Below are 17,840 nucleotides of genomic sequence, written 5' to 3' on the forward strand. Positions count from 1 at the left end.
TATGAATGTAGCTCTGGAGGTCCAGGTCTCCTCTTCCAGAGCCCTGTGGTTGTAGTGGATGGGCTGCCATGCTGTCTCCTCAGGCCTTGATCTTAAAGGAGCTCTCCAGTTTAGCTTCCAATCACTCCACACTGGACCTCTTTCCTCAAATCTGAGGTCACCACAGGATTCCCAGGTTCTCCAAGTCAGGCTAAAAATGATGTCTGAAAGGGCATTTCCAGAGATAGTGAATATTTGTGAGCATGTTTTATGGGTGTGTCTGTGAAGGACTTGCCTGGAGTTGCATTTGATGATTGCTGTTGGGTTTGCCTCAGGGAGAAGATGTTTTTCCCAAGTGATTGGCAGGCTTGGCCCAGGGAGGCAGGGAGGCAGGGAGGCAGGGAGGCAGGGAGGCAGGGAGGCAGGGAGGCAGGGAGGCAGGGAGGCAGGGAGGCAGGGATGCACAAGCTCACAGGCCCTGTGCACCAACCCAGTTCTTGCCTTGCCTATCTCAAATGTCTGTGAAGCTGAGTGGGGTGTTCATGGAGTGTCACCTGCCCTGATCATTTGCAGCCCTCGAACTAGTCCCTGGAAACTCCAGGAAACTGGATCTAGCTGAAAAAGGAGTCCAACCAAAGCTTCTGATGAAACCCAGATAGGTGGAGGTCATAGTGCTGCTACTGTATCTGTTTGGGATAGCAGGAAACTGAAAACATCACAGGAATAGCTGGCCATGGTCATATAGGTGAGAACCTGATGGAGGAAAAGTGAGGCAGGTATACAACTAGTCTTATTCAGGACCTTCTTGCCACCAGGTTACCTTCTGATTCTTTAGTCCCAAAGCACTCTACAGACCTTTCTTTGAGTCCAAAACCATTCCAAATACTTCCTGGTGCCCAGCCACTTTACAGAGCCTTCCAGGGTGGCCCCAATGCCTTCTGAGACTTCAGGTACTGCAAGAGTCTTGGAATGTTCCAGAGACAGCATGGGTGATATTCATAGGTAAGCTCCTTGGTAAAACTGGAAATGTTATAAGCTAAACACACTCATAACTATATTTTGAAGCATTATTAATTTTGTATTTAAAAATCTAGTTATATTTGCTATTATCAAAATTATGGAGCTTGTTGATATTATAAATTGCTGCTCTTCCTATAGATTGACAAGTCAGTGTTAGACAATTGTTTGGAAGCTCCCTCTTATATAGGAAACTGTCATATTTTGAATAATGAGTCAATGATATAGAATAAAATGTTTATTGGAATTTTTTGTTTGTTTGTTTTTTGAGAGGGTTTCTCTGTGAAACAGTCCTGGATATCCTGGAACTCACTCTAGACCAGGCTGGCCTTGAACTCACAGAGATCTGCCTGCCTCTGCCTCCTGAGTGCCTGGATTAAAGACATGTATCATCACCACATAGCAAATTTGTCTAATGTTCAATATATATTATTTTATATCTGTTTTATATATTCCATATTTTCAATATGTATTATTCATTAAACTATACAGTGTGAGTTTTAGACTAGCTGGAATTTTCTAATGGGACCTTGTCTCAAACAACAAAGTAAGATTATATTCAACTATGTGTGTGTGTGTGTGTGTGTGTGTGTGTGTGTGTGTGTGTGTGTGTGTGTGTGCTCATGCTCACGTGAGCACTATATAGGCCATATTCAAAGAGATCTACCTGACTCTGCTAACATACTCAAATATATTCATTTATGAAAATGATTTTTCAGGGATCAATGGCTCACACCTAAAATGAATTTGAGATATTGTCCTTAACCTGAGGACCTCTGCAGTGGTTAAGCTGGGACCCTTGAGTGCATATTGGAAAATGTTTTCAGGGTGAGTCAATACAAATCAGAGTTGGAATTTTATTTTGAGACAGGGTTTCTCTATGTATCTCTAGCTGTTACTGAATTCAGAATGTAGGCAAGATTGGCCCCAAACTCAAAGAACTCTGCCTCTGCTGTACAGGTATTGGAATAAAAGTTATTTGCCACATTGTCCAATTTTAATTTTATTATCTATTTACTTATGATTGTTTGTATGTATGTGCTCATTTATTTGTGGAAAGGTGTGCATATGTGTCATGGTTTGGGTGTTAAAGTCAGAGAACAATTTGGAGTGCTGGTCCCTTCCCCTCAGCATGTTTGAGATGGGGTCTCTAGTTTGCTATCTCATGTAAATAGGCTTGCAGGATTTCTCTTGTCTGCCTTTTCTCTTGCCTTAAAAACACTGGATTATAGGCATGCACTCTTGAAACTGTATTTGTAATACACAAGTAAAGGGATGGTTGCAAAGTGAGCACTTCATGTGTTGAACCATTTTCACAGCCCTAAAGTTTATGAAACAGAGAATTTTGGAGTGAGTCTGTTTTGAGACAGTCTCACATTCTAACCCTGTCTGGCCTGGAATTCACTATGTAGTAGATGGGCTAGGCCTGGAACTTGAAGAGGTCCACCTGCCTCTGCCTCATGTGATGATACCTGGGTAAAAAGAAATTTTTCTTATGGATTTAGCACAGATATTAGTAGAAATAAGTTTGGGAAAGTGTAGTCTTGTGACGGAGAGCCACACTTAATTGATAGAAAGCCATGTGACAGTGTGTGCCTTTCTAAGATCCATTTCAATGGGTTCTTAGGGAGTTTCTCTCTGTGTGTCTCTCTTCTCGGTGTCTTTCTGTCTCCTTCTCTTTGGAAACAAGATCATAGTTCTGTTCCTGAGGATGTTTGGGTGTGATTCTGTTTTAATGAGGTAAAAACATGGGTCAGAAGAGTTCTGCACTGTGCCTTACGCTACATGAGGTTCATAATTCTGCCCTGCAATCCTCAGACAATTGCTGCTCACATCTGGGAAAGGAGTAAGTCCTTTTTCAAAAGGTTTTACATACTTTGGCCTTAAATATGGCTCATTTGTATTTGAGATATCACTTTAAAAAGGAAAATTTTCTATCTACACAGCAAATTTTATTAATTTTGTGTGACAGTTAATATTGATTTTTCAATTTGATAAGATCTAAAATCAGCCAAGGGAGACTCCTCCAGGCCCATATTTGAGGACTTATCTAGATCATGTTTTTCTCTAGGGTGTGGTTATGAGAGATTATCTTGTATAGGAAGTTCATTGAGATGAGAAATCTTTTGTCCCTTCCAGGAGTGATAGTACCATTTCATCCCATTGTCTTGTTACTGGATTATGTAATAAGAACCAACATTTACCATTCTCTGACTCCTCACTATGGATACAAGGTGATCAGGTTAATAGGAGAATTAACATACAATAGGTTGAAGGAATAGAAACTACCCTTGCTTGCTATCTGGCTAGAGCCCATTTATTTTGGAGTTTGCTGAGATTTTTCTACCTTGGTGTCTTGACTGCCAATCCAAGATTGAAGGGCTCATGGAGTGCTGATGACCATGTCAGAGATTCAAAACACCTGCAGAAAGGGCCCGAGAGGACACTGCTTACAGCAGACACCCGAAGCTGTGGTAGATTCTAGAAGCATAGGATAAATAAGGAGACTTGCCAGTGTGGAATAGTATTGGCACTGAAGGAAAGTTGTGTGTACTAGGGATGGCAAAATCTAAAACACGGAGCTTCCCTAGTCCATGAGATCCCAGAATATCATTAACAGGCTCAGAATTTGCACAATGTGATACAGGAAGCTGTTCAAAAAGGAAAGAACAGAAGTATTGCTTCCTAATTTGTTTTCCTTAAATGTGATTGATTATTTGCTATGCTCCTGTTCTTCCCTCTTTGAAAACAGTGGGATGTTATTTATTTTTTCACAGAATATACATTTAAGAGACTGTAGACTTTTTAAATGTTGGAATTTTTAAAGGCTATGGGATTTAAGAATTTGAAAGTGTTTATGTTATGATTAACATGAGACTCTGGGGAACATGGATAGAAACATTTTGTTTGATAGTGATGTATTATAAAATTATGAGTCAAATGAATATTTCCCCCCAAAGTTACTTTGGGTCAGGTTATTTTATCCACTTAACAGAACAGAGACTACTCTACCACCCTGTTTGCTGCTCAAAATGAAAAGAACCCAGATTGACAATTCATGGACATCTACCAGACCTTTAACTTGAAATACATTTTTAATCGTGATCTATGAGACACAACTTTGAGCCTTTTTCTGTGTCACTAATGTATAATTCCTTAGTGCTTTCATCCCTGCAACCATTTACATAAAAGCTCCAAAAAGTGGACTTAGTAGATTGTCTTCACATATATCAGCATACTGATTCATACTTAGTTTACAAGGAAGAAGTTGGAATGGAAATTCATACTTAGTTTACAAGGAAGAATGGAGTGGAAAGGAAAGTGATGGAATGAAGAGAGAACAGGGGAAAGTGGTGTAATATCTTTTAAATAAAATGTATAGCAATATATTTTAAATAAAAAGTGGGGTAGAGAGATGGTTCAGCAATTAGTAGTATTGGGGGTTGTTACAGAAGACCAAAGTTCTATTCCCAGAACCCACATGGTAGCTAACCATTTGCTGTAACTCCAATCCTGGGCACCTCCTGTTTCTTGTTTTTTGTTTTTTTCTGGACTCTGTAGATACTGTTCACAGACACATGTAGGCAAAACTCTCACATAACTAAATTTAAAAACCAGTTAAAGCCGGGTGGTGGTGCCTCCCAGCACTCAGGAGGCAGAGCCAGGAGGATCTCTGTGAGTTCAAGACCAGCCCGGGCTACATCATGAGTTCCCAGAGAGGCACAAAGCTACACAGAGAAACCTTATCTTGAAAAAAAAAGTTAAAAACAGAAAAAAATAAAAAAATAAAATTCTCTTCAGTGGTTTCAAAGTCCCAAGACAGACAGCAGACAGAGATAGTTAGAATGAACTCCTTTTTGTCCTGAATGGAAGGAGCCGTGGTCTGGGAAAAACACAGAAACCTCACAAGATTACAATTCCCATATAGTTTTGTTTTACAAGGTCTGGTTACAGAGTGATCACAGCGGGGGGACAGTTACGTCAACAGGTACATTTTTCCCTGAAACCTCAAGGGGGTAACAGGGCGGGAGTGGAGTTTACAAAAAGGTCACAGTGATCCTCCTGGAACACTTGCAACTATCCAGGTCCCAGTTGAGCACATCTCTTAACAGAAATCTCTTTACATTGTTACATTGTAGGGGTGGTTGAATAATGGCTGAGTCAGGTGGCCCTCAAAACTAGTTCTTTTAGTTTCTCATTTCCTGGTGCTTCAAGTTTCTCCTTTCCTGAGGCTTGGGGGTGTAAGCCTGAAGGGCTAGGGTCTTTCAGTTTCACAAGTACAGATATCTTTGAGTTCAAACATCAAGATTAACAGGTGTCATAGGCTCCAAAGCAATCTACTTTTATAGTGTCTTTTCTGCAATTTTCAGCTAAGACCTTGTGGTACACTCTCTGTGAGTTTGAGAACACTATGTTATATACAGTGAGTTCCAGGACAGCCAAGTTGATCACACAGAAAAACCCTGTCTTTAAAAACTAAAAGAAAAAAATAATATTAATTATACTACTTAAGTAATTATAATAAACTAGGTCATGGGAGACCATGGGAAAAAAATCACTGAAGACCTTAGAGAGGCATGGCTTGCCCTCATGCTTCTTGGCCCCAAACACCTAGGTTTTTCTCTCTGTTGAAATACTTTCAGCTGCATCTACTCCACAGAATTTGTCATCCTCAATGGAAGCATCTATGTTGTTTTAGTCAACCACCAAAGAGAAAGAGAATGTGAGGGTCCTTAAGGCTTCTGAATAACCCCTGTGCTGAACCTCCATTTGAAATACCCAGCTGGCTCTGCTGTGTGTAGCAGGTTAATTCAATCACATTCCCATATCTATACTAAAGTCCTTCATGATGCTGGTCTGAATGCATGGGAAGAGAAGCTTCAGTTTGTTCTGCCTCTGAGAGCCAATAGTGCTCTTTATCTTGGCTCTGCTATACAACAGGGAATGCGGTTTGTGATCCTTGGCATCCAGTCTCTGTGTGTGGTAGCAAGCATAGGGGGCTATTGGTGTTTGGGAATCTGAAATATTATCAGGAAGATGAAATTTTAAAATAAAGTTTCCTGAGAGGATCCACATATAAGGGAAAGAGAGATGACATAGTCTCTGGTAAACATATCAATGGAGATGAGATGTGTTGACTGTTGTTACAGAAATGCTTCATTTGCAGGAGCCCTGAATGTTTAATTTCCCCCTTACTTTTGACATGGCTTTCTTTTTCTTTGTCTCAAGTGGCTGTGGAAGTAAACACTTTTGAACACATGTCACCTATATGTGTTTCCCCACTTTTCACAGTTCTCTCACTGTTTTAGATTTTCTAGATAAATTCTCTCAATTAATACATAATGTTTAATTTTTTTTATATTACACACAAACATGGATACTCACTTCCTCCTTAGAATGTAATTGGGTCATTTAAATCAGTTAGGAAGGAGACATGTTATATGACCCTTCCAAGCAGGAATCAATTGCTCATTATATAAAAATCAAAGAAAGAGGCAAAAAGAAACAGGAAGGAATGTATGCCCTGAAAAATTAATGTTTAAAGTGCAATTGCTATAAAAGACATACTGTGTCATATACTAAGATGAAGTATTTAAATGTGATACAAACTTCCAAATGGAATTTGTCAGTCATAAGGTGGTGGGGAATTATCCTAACAAGAGTCTTTTGTTCTTTTTACTTTTCTGTTTTTGACTAGAATTAAAGAATCTATTCCACCATTTCTTTTTGTTAGCTACTCACCTCCTTGTCAAGTTGCACTCCCCTTCAGTTGTGCTGACACCTGCTACCAATCTCTCCCACAGGGGCTGAGGCTGATTTTCTTGCCCTGGTTGAGCAGAGTCACATTTGCCTTCATCACTTAGACTTCACTGTCTTCTCTTTAGCACTAGTGACAGCTCTGAGGAAATTTACAGAGGAATGTGAAAATTTAATCAGAATTAATGTAGAAACTGAAGTATCTCTTCAGGTATCATCTTTACTCCCTGTGACACAGGAGGAATGTTCCAACATTCTGTACATGCACTCTAGCTGTTAAAGGCAGAGATGCTGAAGCAGGCCTAAGTTCTATGCCTTTACATTTTTGTTGCTTACTCATGCCTGAAATGAGTCCTTCATAGCTCAAAACTCATCCAAGTTGAACAACGTCCTTTATGAAGGCACAACTTCTAATTCTTTCCTAAAGAGACCACCTACTAAGAGAAAAGCGGTCAAATGAATGAGCTTATGGGGGCAATTCAGTGGGAAGCCCACACACTCAAAAAGAAGTAAGCCATGCCTTTCACTGGCCCTTTCATTTGATAGGTTGTGGAAATCAATCCACAAAGAAAGAGGAAGTGCCACTCATGTAGGTCACGTCCCCTCAAATTGTGTTTTATACAAGTACATACTTGTAGATAAGAATATGTATAGGGTTGGGAGGGGCAGGAAAAGGGAAGAGGGGAATCTTTGATTGGTATGTAAAATGAAAAAAATTCCTAATTATAACCAATATTTCTATTGTGCTAGATTTATATTTGTGCCTAGAATCATTATTCTTCCACATAGTTTCTAAACTCTCCTACTCTCCCATCACCCATAAGATATGTAAAAATTACAAACCTTAAAAATATTTTATGCTATCACTAAGTATTTGTTGATGAAAGGATTGGTTTCAACATCTTTATCTTAATGAGAAGTACCGTGCTCCAAACTGTTTCTGGGAAAGAAGCGGTTGAAAACAGCAGTTCACATCTGAAAATACAGATTGTTTTCATTATGAAACCAGATTGCAGTCTCCTGAAGGGTTTAGTAATGCTAGATGTTCACTCAATTCTGGATATGATTGTCGAGCATAGCTTACTTCTTTAAAAGAATGTATCAAATCAGGTTATGTTAGAATAGTAACAATAGTTATCTGAAAGCCTGAGATTCTGGTAAGTTGAGGCTGGGCACCTCAGCAGATAGAGTAGTCCCACAGTGGCTGTCTCACATCAGAGAGACCCACAACCCAGTGGTTGCTCAGAGCATGAATCTGTCTACCTGAGCAGTCTGAATGTGGTACTAGAACTTTAGAAGTTTCCTGGAGAGGTGATAGTCTCTAGTCAATGGACAGATACTGCAAAGATGTTTCTGGTATCAGCAGAGCAATCCTCTGCAGCAGCAGCAGGTTAAATCAATTCATCAGCAAGAGGAACGGCCAGGCAGGCACAAGGTTAACAGCCTGCATCCTACTCTGCCCTTTTTAATCTAGGCTGCTAACAGAAGGTTTCACCCACACTTATGGGGTGGGTTCTTTCCACATAAATTAAGGCAACCAGGTCAAGTTTTTAGTTCGGTTCCCTACTGAGGCAATTCTAATTTGTGGCAAATTGACATTAAAACCAATCTTCACATTCCACCATTGCTCACTGGCCACCTTAAAATCCATATGCTTATGCAGACATAAACATACACACATCACAGCAAGGAAACAAAAAAAGGAAGAAAAAAAGGATATATTTAGAAAATGATATTCAAATTAAATTGTAAATACAATATAATCTTTTATCCCTCAAGCCTCATATTTAGTTCACAGTATAATACAATCCTCTTTTAGATGTCCTATATTCTAATATCCTAAAAATCCAAATTCAAATCCTTTAAAAGTCTCATATGAAGTATCAGGGACTAAGGGGGTCCAGCCCCTCGATGGTCCCCTCCCAGGGTTTGGGAAGAATCTACAACCAGCTGATAATTAATCTTTGATGAAAAGAAATGAATCTATGTACATGAAACTCCTTAGTCCATACACTTTATTATTCTGGGTCAGTTCTCTCTCTACACAGCTTATATTCTGCTCTCATTTTAGCTCCTTTCTTGCCTGATTTCTCTCTACATTTATCTGCTGTCCCCTCTAGGTTCTATCTTCATCTTAGTTCTTCATCTTAGTTCTGTTCCTTGTAGGTTCTCATTCATCTGGTTCTTTCCCATACCATCTCCTCTCCCATCTCATCTTCTCTCATCTGTTTCTTCCTCATCTTGTTCTTTCCCATCTGGCTCTTCCGTCTCGTTCCTCTAGTACTCTCTTGTAGCCCTTCAATCTAGTTCTTCCCCATCTCAGTTTGTTCCTCTCAAGCTCTTACCCATCTAGTTCTTCCATTCTCTTTTCCCTTGTCCGTCCCCTCTGTGTCCTGGAAGTCCCAGTAAATATACACTTACAAGCAGTAATCCCTTGGCAGAGCAAAGCTAGGCTTCCAGGGTCAAATGGAGGGATGAGAAGAATCACTTAGAGAGGCAGTAATACTTAATTATCATTTGCAGCTCAAAAGAGAAGTGACTAATGGGGAAATGAATTAACTAAAGGCTAAATTCAGGTAATATTTAAGAAGAGAAATTTTATGTGCTCCACTACAGTCTTAAACGTGATTGGTGGAAAATGTTAAGACTCTATAAGTTGCTAGGTCAATGGGAGAAAATAAAACTGTCTTCTTTTTTCCTGTGGTTTTTATCTATTCAAGTTAACAACTTTTTTTTCTGGAGGGTTAGGGAAAGTGTGCTCGGTCACTAGGCAACCTGTGTACAGCTAGATGCCTCTGGTGACAGTAAAAGGGAGATAGGTAGGATTTGGGAAAGGAGGTAGTTAAGCTTAATTGGCACATCTGCCATGCCTTCTCAAACAGGAAGTCTGGACACTTATGTCTGTTCGTAGAGAGTACAGAGGTATCTCTTATAAGGTACTTTCCTCCATCTGGGGATGGACCTGGCCAGATGCTGCCAATTATGATAATTACAGGAAGGCTTGAGCTAGGTTTCTGGCTGTGCATAGCTGTCAGCACAGAAGGTTATCTAAATATTCCTTTAGTAGAGGGGAAATGGTGCCCACAAATGATAGAAAATCTACAATAGCACACAAGAAACTCATAGCAGAAAACAACTGATAATCAAAAGCCAAATATCACCAAGGCTCCCTGAGCCTAAGCTTGACCTCTGGAAGGCCTTTGGCTTCTTGCAGGTGTTAACTTTGTCATAATCAGGTGAAATCCTACTTTGTATATTTTTGTGGCTTGCAGCAATAAAGAAACTGTGTACATACATCTAGCACATAATGTTAATAGTGTCTATCATAATTCCAATCCTGAAAAAATAAATGCCATAGCAAATAGGGAATCAAACCAAGGTAAAAAGACATCCAGCAGAAATATCTCAAAACCTGGTGTTCTAATGAATTTGGAATGTAATATTATGAACTCAGAAATAGACTGTCTAGCAAATTTCTTTGGAGAATAATTGTTTTAGTGTCTCATAACTTATCTTTGATAATATGGATTCATAACATTTGACTGATAATAGTATCTCATTCAATATTGAATTAAATTATAAATAGAAATAAGAAAACAATAAAGTCTCTTTAATGTAGGCATACTTATTTTATTAACAAATAGAAAAAGACCATTTATGTTGAATATAATAATTTTATATTTTTTAAAGCTGAAGGGCACTCTCTAGGGCCAGTCTCAGATTCATGATCCTCCTGCCTCAGCTTCCCAAGTTGCTAGGTTTAGAAACATGCACCACTATTCCCTGATAAAATGTATTTCTCAAACTGGGAGGTGAGATCTATGTATTTGCTTGTATAAGGCATATGAAATTGGAGTTTATATAGCTACTGCCAGGTTGCTCTCTCTAAAAGCATCTGCAGAGCTCAAAAGTAACATAGTTCTATTTTCCAGTTTCCTGTCTCAAACCTTGCACTTGTGTCTTTCACACAGTCCTACCAATATTGAGTGGAAGTTGGCAAGAACAAAGCTCTGGATGAGATACTTTGATGAAGGTGGAACTTTCTGCCTCCTTTCAACATTATCTCCAGCCCCAAAATATTTCTCTATCTTGCCAACTGATTCAACAACACTTGCATTCCCCAAAGTGACCCTGATGGAAGGCACAACTTGAGAAGCCCCACAGTGACACTAAAACAAAATCTGTTTCCCTGGACACAAACTGTTTTCCTCCTTTCCCTTCTGCATGACAGCTCTCATCTTAAAGATCATGAAATCACTCAAACGTATGCTTTTGTCATTTCTCAGCCATGAGCCACTAAGTCATTTGACATGCCGAAAATTTACCAAATCACTTGGAGAGGTGAATGATAAGAGCGTAGTCCGACTGATGCAAGCTCCCTGTCCATGCTGAGTCACAGGAACGCCAAGCTGATGACCTGATACAATGTCAACATTGTTAGATACCACTTCCTCACTGGGACTAAACACAGCCACTTCTGCGGAATAGAAGTCAACTCTAATCTAGCCATCTGTGGAATTGACTTGACTAGGGTCCCTGTCACATACAAGCAGCTGTGTGATTTTGTGAAAGTGACTCTCTGGTTGTCATTTTAATTTTCTCCTGTTTCCAATAAAGCAGCCCTATCTGGTGGCCTCCCAGATGGCCAAATGGGTCTTCTGCTCCAGGTAAGAGGATGTGAGGCTAGGTCAGATAAGATGAGGCAAGGTGAGACAGAACAAGAACTGTGGGATGGTAGGTGTGCAGGTCTGGCCACAAGGCCTCCCTCTGTAACTTATGAGCAGACCATGGAGGCCTGAGTACCCACTTGTCCTGTGCTGAGCTGGAAGCCTGCGATGTGCAGACCCCCAGTGTTGAGAGGCTCCACAGCCTTTGTCTCTTGAGACACTGCAGACCATTCCCACCAAAGCCACATCCCACCAGTAAAGGCCAGCCTCCAAATAGAGCCACATGCAACACATCCAATCATAAATGGCATGTGAGGCTTAAGCCCACCCCTGAAGCACTCTGGCCCAATGAGCATCTGGACAGAGACTCTAAACCTCTCCCATTCCACCTTGTTCTTCCGGCCTGGTGCATTGAGCATGCTCAGACTTGAGGAGGTGAAGGAACTGCTGAGGAGCTGCTGAACCGTTGTGGAGGAGGTCTGTGGAGTTCATTCTGGTGAAGGCCGCCCCAGGCCACCGTGGCCAGGCTCAGGGTCTCTGAGGGGTGGACCACACGGGTGGGAGACCACCATCTCCTCAGAGTCTGGACTTCCTCACAGCCCCGGTTCTGGTGAGGCTGAGGTGAAGGCAAAGGCCTTCTTGGCAGCAGTCTCCTCTTAGGCCAGGTCTAGTGAGGGCTGGGGCAGTCTTCTCAGAGCCTGGAGACTCCTCACAGCCCAGTTCTCCTGAGGCCGCGATGCCTGCTGTGAAGATCCAGGATGGCAGGATGCAGTTCTGAAAGAATGATTATAGGCTTTCATCCAAATTGCTATAGGATTAACCTTTTCTGTATTTCTTTACTGCATCTTAGTGCCCGTGGGATCTGCGATATCCCTTTTCTCATTCCTTATGTGAGTAACTTGTATTCTTTCATTTTTCTTCGCTAGTGTGCCTAGAGATTTATCAGTGTTATGTAGATAGGTATCTTTCTCTTACTTCTTGTCATATTTATTTTCAATTTATTGAATTTTAAAAATTGATTAGGGGCTTCTTACTTTCTTTTTAGTATTTATATAAAATTTATGTCACAGATTATAAATTACTTAAGTCAGGTGTTAAGTATTTCATACCTATAATCAAAGCCCTTGGGAAACAGGATTCCATTAGTTGGAGAACAGACTGGGCTCCACACAGAGCTCTGGCTACACTGGGCTGTGCTGCCGAGTGAGATCTTATTGTAGAACATACACGCAAAATCCAAATGTATTCACATTCATATAAAATCATTTAATGTTTTAGTTTTTTTCGAATTATGGTTTAGCTTTATTCCATAAATTTTGTTATCTTTTATTTCCACTTCGATACTTTTACTCTTACTATGACTTCTCTTTTAATCTATTGATTATTTTAAGAATGAAATGTTTAATTTTCATTTATTGGTGACAATAAGATACTATTCTGCTATTAACTTATATTTTAATTTCCCTGTAGTCACATTGCACACATCACTTTATATCGGCTCTTTTATGTTTATTTAAACCTGTTTAGTATCTTGTAACACGGAGTGTGTTGAAGAGTGACCTGTGTGTTCTAGAAATGTTGTCTTAAGCTGTCGTTTGAGGAGGTGTTCTGTAAATGTCTGTTAGGTGAAATTGATTGACAGCAGTGTTCATGTTCTCCTTGTCTGCTTCTTTCTTATTTTCTCTTTTTATAGTACGAGAACTTAATTATAATTTTAATTTTTTCTTATTACCCAATCTTATCCTGTGGATATATCAAGAGTAAAATGGAATTTTCTGTTCTAAATGCATCATCTTTAACCCTTTTTAGATAGGAACTTTTGTTCCTATGTCAAAATTGCCCTGAATTACTCCATATGTTCATATTTTTTAAAAGTCAAAAACCTCATTCATTTGAATTCTTATTGTTTAGTTCATGTTAACAAATGGTAGAAAGTGAAATTTTATTTTTTTAACCTATGCATTTTCCTTTTTTTATTGATTCTTTGGGAATTTCATACCATGTACCCCAATCCTACCCATCTGCCAGTCCCTCCATATCTGCCTCTCACTCTTTTAGAGTCCCCCCACAAAGGAAAGAAAAGGGGAATATAAATGAGACAAAATAAACAATAATTAAAAAGAAGAAAAAGTAAAGCACTTCACTCCCCCGACCCCCATCTTTCCCACCTCTCCATCATCTCTCCATCATCTTAGTGGCATTAGGAGCTGCTGTGTATCATTCAGGTCTAGTATTGATGGTGTACCTAAGCCACGGGCCTTGAACCTGACCAACATCGCTTTACACAATGAACATTTGCAAGTAAAGGCGTTGGACTTTCCCTCCTTTTGTTCTGTCAACTCCCATCTCCAACTTTAATTGTGGATTTGTCAGTTTCCATCCACTTTCTCAACCAGGTTGGAGGATTCGTAGTTAAATTCTTTTTAAGTAGAGTGTTCCGTCTGCCTGGAAAATTGATCCCTTTTCATCACACACATGTATATTATAATATTTGTGTTATTCATAATAGAAACTTTCCCTAGTAAAATTTATTGTTCAGCAGTTTACTTTGGTAGTAACATGGGTACTAGGACATTTTAAAGAACTCTGCCTTTTCCTGCCTCCTTACTCTGACACTCTGCCCATACATTTGTTTTCTATTCATCATAGAGTGAAATCCTTTGTGTATGTTTATCTAGTCTGGCAATTTCTCCCATCTAGACTTGTATGTTTAATGCAATTACATGGTTAGTTTGAGTCTTCTATCTTGATAGTTTTAACTTCATGGGTTCTGTCCAAAATGTCTTTCTGTGTCTGCTTTTGGGTTTTTATTCTATTTATCCCCTCACCTAGTTTGTTATTCAGATGTCTTTTTAAAAAAATTAATAGCTATTTTTCAGGCACTGAAGGCCCATGGGCTACTAAACTCAGAGCTCTTTCCTTGGTGACTTATGTTAGAAGCTGCCAGACCTTTGGAGCTCATCCATTGTGTGTTGTGTCAGCCAGATCAAATAGTAGTTTATAGTTTACAGATTATTGATGCCAAAATTTCTGTCTTTTGTTATGGTGGACTTCAAAGCTTTTGTAATCCTTCTTAATTAAATAAACATGATGTATGATAATATGGTGATGGAATTTAAGCACACTGTAACTTTCATTGACTAGAAGTAATGAAATGCCAAGAAAGCCCTTATAATATTTAAATTTTTTTAACCCTTTTCAATCCTCTGCATCTTCACTTGAAAGGTGGAAGGGCAGGGATATGCATTACTTTTTTTTTTTTTTGAAACAGTGTTTCTTTGTGTAGCTTTGAGCCTTCCCTGGATCTCGCTCTGTAGACCAGACTGGCCTCCAACTCACAGAGATCCACCTGCCTCTGCCTCCCAAGTGCTGGGATTAAAGGCTTGCGCCACCACTGCCCGGCAAATTCTTTTTTTTATTTTTTTTTGAGACAGGGTTTCTCTGTGTGGTCCTGGCTGTCCTAAAATTCAGTTTGTAGACCAGGCTGGCCTTGAACTCACAGAGATCCGCCTGGCTCTGCCTCCCGAGTGCTGGCACTAAAGGCATGCACCACCACTGCCAAGCTATAATGTTTAATTTTTATGCAGATTTATTTGCATCAACTTTATACAACTCAGATTTCTTACGTGGTCCAATAATTTTATATACTGGTGTAAATCTTTTAGGATTCTGGGTTCCAGAATGACCTTATAGTACTTATAATTTATTAATTACACTCCTTTATTCTTACAACTGAGAGTGTGAGAATGAACTGACGTCATGTACAGCATCCACGCAACCCTCTCTGCCTCTCTGGTTCCAGAAAACTCAATAGGGAAATTTGGAGAGAATACTTTTAAAATTCCACATATGTGTTTATAGGGGGAGGTATGTGCATAGGAGAGCAGTTCCCACAGAGATAAGGAGAGGCTCCAGATTTCCTGGAACTAGGGACATTGGTGTTTGATTATGAATCACTGTGATGGGTGATGGAAACTGAACTCAGGTTCTTTGAAAGAGTACAGTGTTTGTTTTTCTGTGAGGCCAACTCTAGCCCCATCATTCAAACATTTTAAGAGAAGTTTAGAGGATAGTAAAAATGTAGTCATTTTGTTTAGTTTTATTAAAATCTATAAGCCCTTATGCATATAAGTAATTCTTTTTTGTTTTGTTACTTCTAAAATTAATCTTGTTATTCTGTACATATTAATTATACAAAGTCACTAATTTGCTCATATACATCCCCTCACTACCCTGTTATACTCCCTCCATCTAAAATATGTGCCCTCATGCTTCCTCAAAAACTTTCCTCCTACTTTGATATTTTTTCTAAATCCATATGGGATATTTGTATTTTGGAGACCTGTCTATTTTTTAAATTTTGATGATACATAGTTGCAGCATTTTTCTTGATAATTATATAATTAATTTTTTCTATAGGTTTTCTTTTTTTATTGAATTATCTTGCATTATTTATGTATATCATACTTTGTTTATCCATTAGTATATTGGTGGTCTTCTAAGCTCATTCCATAAATCATCTGTGTTGTAGGTAGCACAATGATAAAAATTACACACAAACTCACATACACACATATACATGATTCAGTATAGTGAGTGCACTTTTAGAAGTAGGCACACCCAGGAGTGACTCAGCTGGTATGTCTATCTTAAATTTTCATTCATAACCATCATTATAGCATCCACAGTACCCAGCATGTTTTATTTTACAATAAACACAGCATATATGCTCTTTTTTACACTTCCTGTGCAGCATTAAAAAATTAGATTTGGTAAAAATTGTAATCATTAAAAAGACACTTAAAGCTGGAATTATGGGGCAATCTAAATATTACTCATCACCAAAGGATCATTTGTCCTCTTCTGTATTTACGTTGTTTATATTTTACTAGTGTGAGAATGGGTTTGGGGGCCCAAGAAAATGGCCACCTAATCTGTAGTGTTTGAGCCAGGCTGTAAGTCCTGCTGCAAATTTATTTTAATGCAAGTGGTTGCCATGCCTTCCTTACTCTGAGTGGTCAGAGCTTGACCTCATATTACTGCATGGCTGGTTCCCTCAAAGTGGTCCACTTGGTAAGCAGAATGCACTTGTGAGTACCTAGTATAACTTTGCACACATATTTGTATCTCACATATATGTTGTCATTTGAGATACTGTCTCAGATATGGTCATTATGAAAAATTGTTTTCAGCATGCAGAAAATGAAACTCTGCTCTTTATCTTCTACCGTACACAAGCTCTGCACCAAATGCATCATAGATGTCAAAATAAGACCTGATACCCTGAAATTGTCAAAGGTCACAGTAGAGAAAATAGTCCCACTTCCAAGAACAGGTAAGGGATTTCTGAGTAGGACTCTCATCCAATAGTAAATGAGACCAAAAATCCACAAATAGGATCTTATGAAATTATGAGTTTTTATTTTAGCATAAGCAAATATAATTGAAGTGGTGGCCTACAGAATATGTGAAAATCACTGGTGCAATAGTGACATGGGAGTCACTGTTTAATTAACTTACTTCTGATCTCGTGAGGCCTGCACTATAGGAAGGAATTAATACCTAGTACTGTGTACCTGGTCAAAAGTCACTGGCTTCACAGATCATAACCTTTACGATGATGCTACTATTGTTACTTTGTGTAGTAGCAACTGCTTTGTAAATATTTCTGTTTCTACATCTAGATCTCTTCAGCTCTCAGTCTTGGTCAGAGGTCCTTCTTTCGGTAGCAGGCATCAGTGAATGCACAGCCTCATAACATTAGAATGTTGAAGTGACCATGAATGCTCATTGCTAAATGGGACCTGTAGATTAACCACTTCTGTTAGACACAGGAAACATCATGGAAATGGGCCCCGAGTGTCCTGACTGAGCGTGAGGGGAACTGCTGTGACGTGCTGTCTTTTGGACATGACATAAGCCATAGCTCACTCACAAGAACTGTGATCACCTGCAGCTTCAGGTGACCATGTTCAGGACTGACTGTGAACATACCAATCTGTCCTGAACCAGACAGCTGGAAGAGGCAGTCTGCTGGTGGAAGACAAAGCTTACTAAACCTTTGTCTCAGTACGGAAAATAAAAAGGAAGCCAGAAGTTGGCCATTTGTATTACTTATCAGTTCCCCTTTATCTGTCTGCCTCCCAGAGAAGACTGTGTAATTCCTATTCCCTCAAATGAATGCATTTATTGAGGTTAATACAGGAGAATAGGTATGGAAATAATTATAAGAATATGAATATCTGTAATGTGTGGCATCACAAAGTCTCATATTAGAATGGGTGACTCATGAAGACTAGAATTCTGAATGTGTCTGCATGACTTGTTTGCAGCTGAATGAGACAGAGGGTCTCATTTCTTCAGTTCTCCTTAGTTACCACCTATTTAACCTTGGGAGTGGAAGGGCCTTGTTAATCCTGT

General features: G+C 39.3%; 1 protein-coding gene across 25 annotated transcripts in view; it reads left to right on the forward strand.

Moving 5' to 3' along the window:
- The window catches only part of LOC143269220 (uncharacterized), a 304,878-nt gene that overhangs the window by 14,032 nt on the left and 273,006 nt on the right, over positions 1 to 17,840 (forward strand). For 6 of the 25 annotated variants that reach the window (XR_013045633.1, XR_013045634.1, XR_013045635.1 and 3 more), the window contains exons 1-2: positions 11,844 to 12,030; positions 16,659 to 16,755. The exons of 4 other annotated variants lie outside the window; for them this stretch is intronic. The gene's annotated coding sequence lies outside the window, so the exon portion shown is untranslated. Of the gene's footprint in view, positions 1 to 11,815; positions 12,311 to 15,871; positions 16,756 to 17,840 lie in introns of those variants that run through there. 15 more of the 25 variants (XR_013045649.1, XR_013045647.1, XR_013045654.1 and 12 more) reach the window with 7 other exon arrangements.

Source organism: Peromyscus maniculatus, chromosome 18 (genome assembly GCF_049852395.1).
Source record: "Peromyscus maniculatus bairdii isolate BWxNUB_F1_BW_parent chromosome 18, HU_Pman_BW_mat_3.1, whole genome shotgun sequence".
Taxonomy (NCBI): Eukaryota; Metazoa; Chordata; class Mammalia; order Rodentia; family Cricetidae; genus Peromyscus; species Peromyscus maniculatus.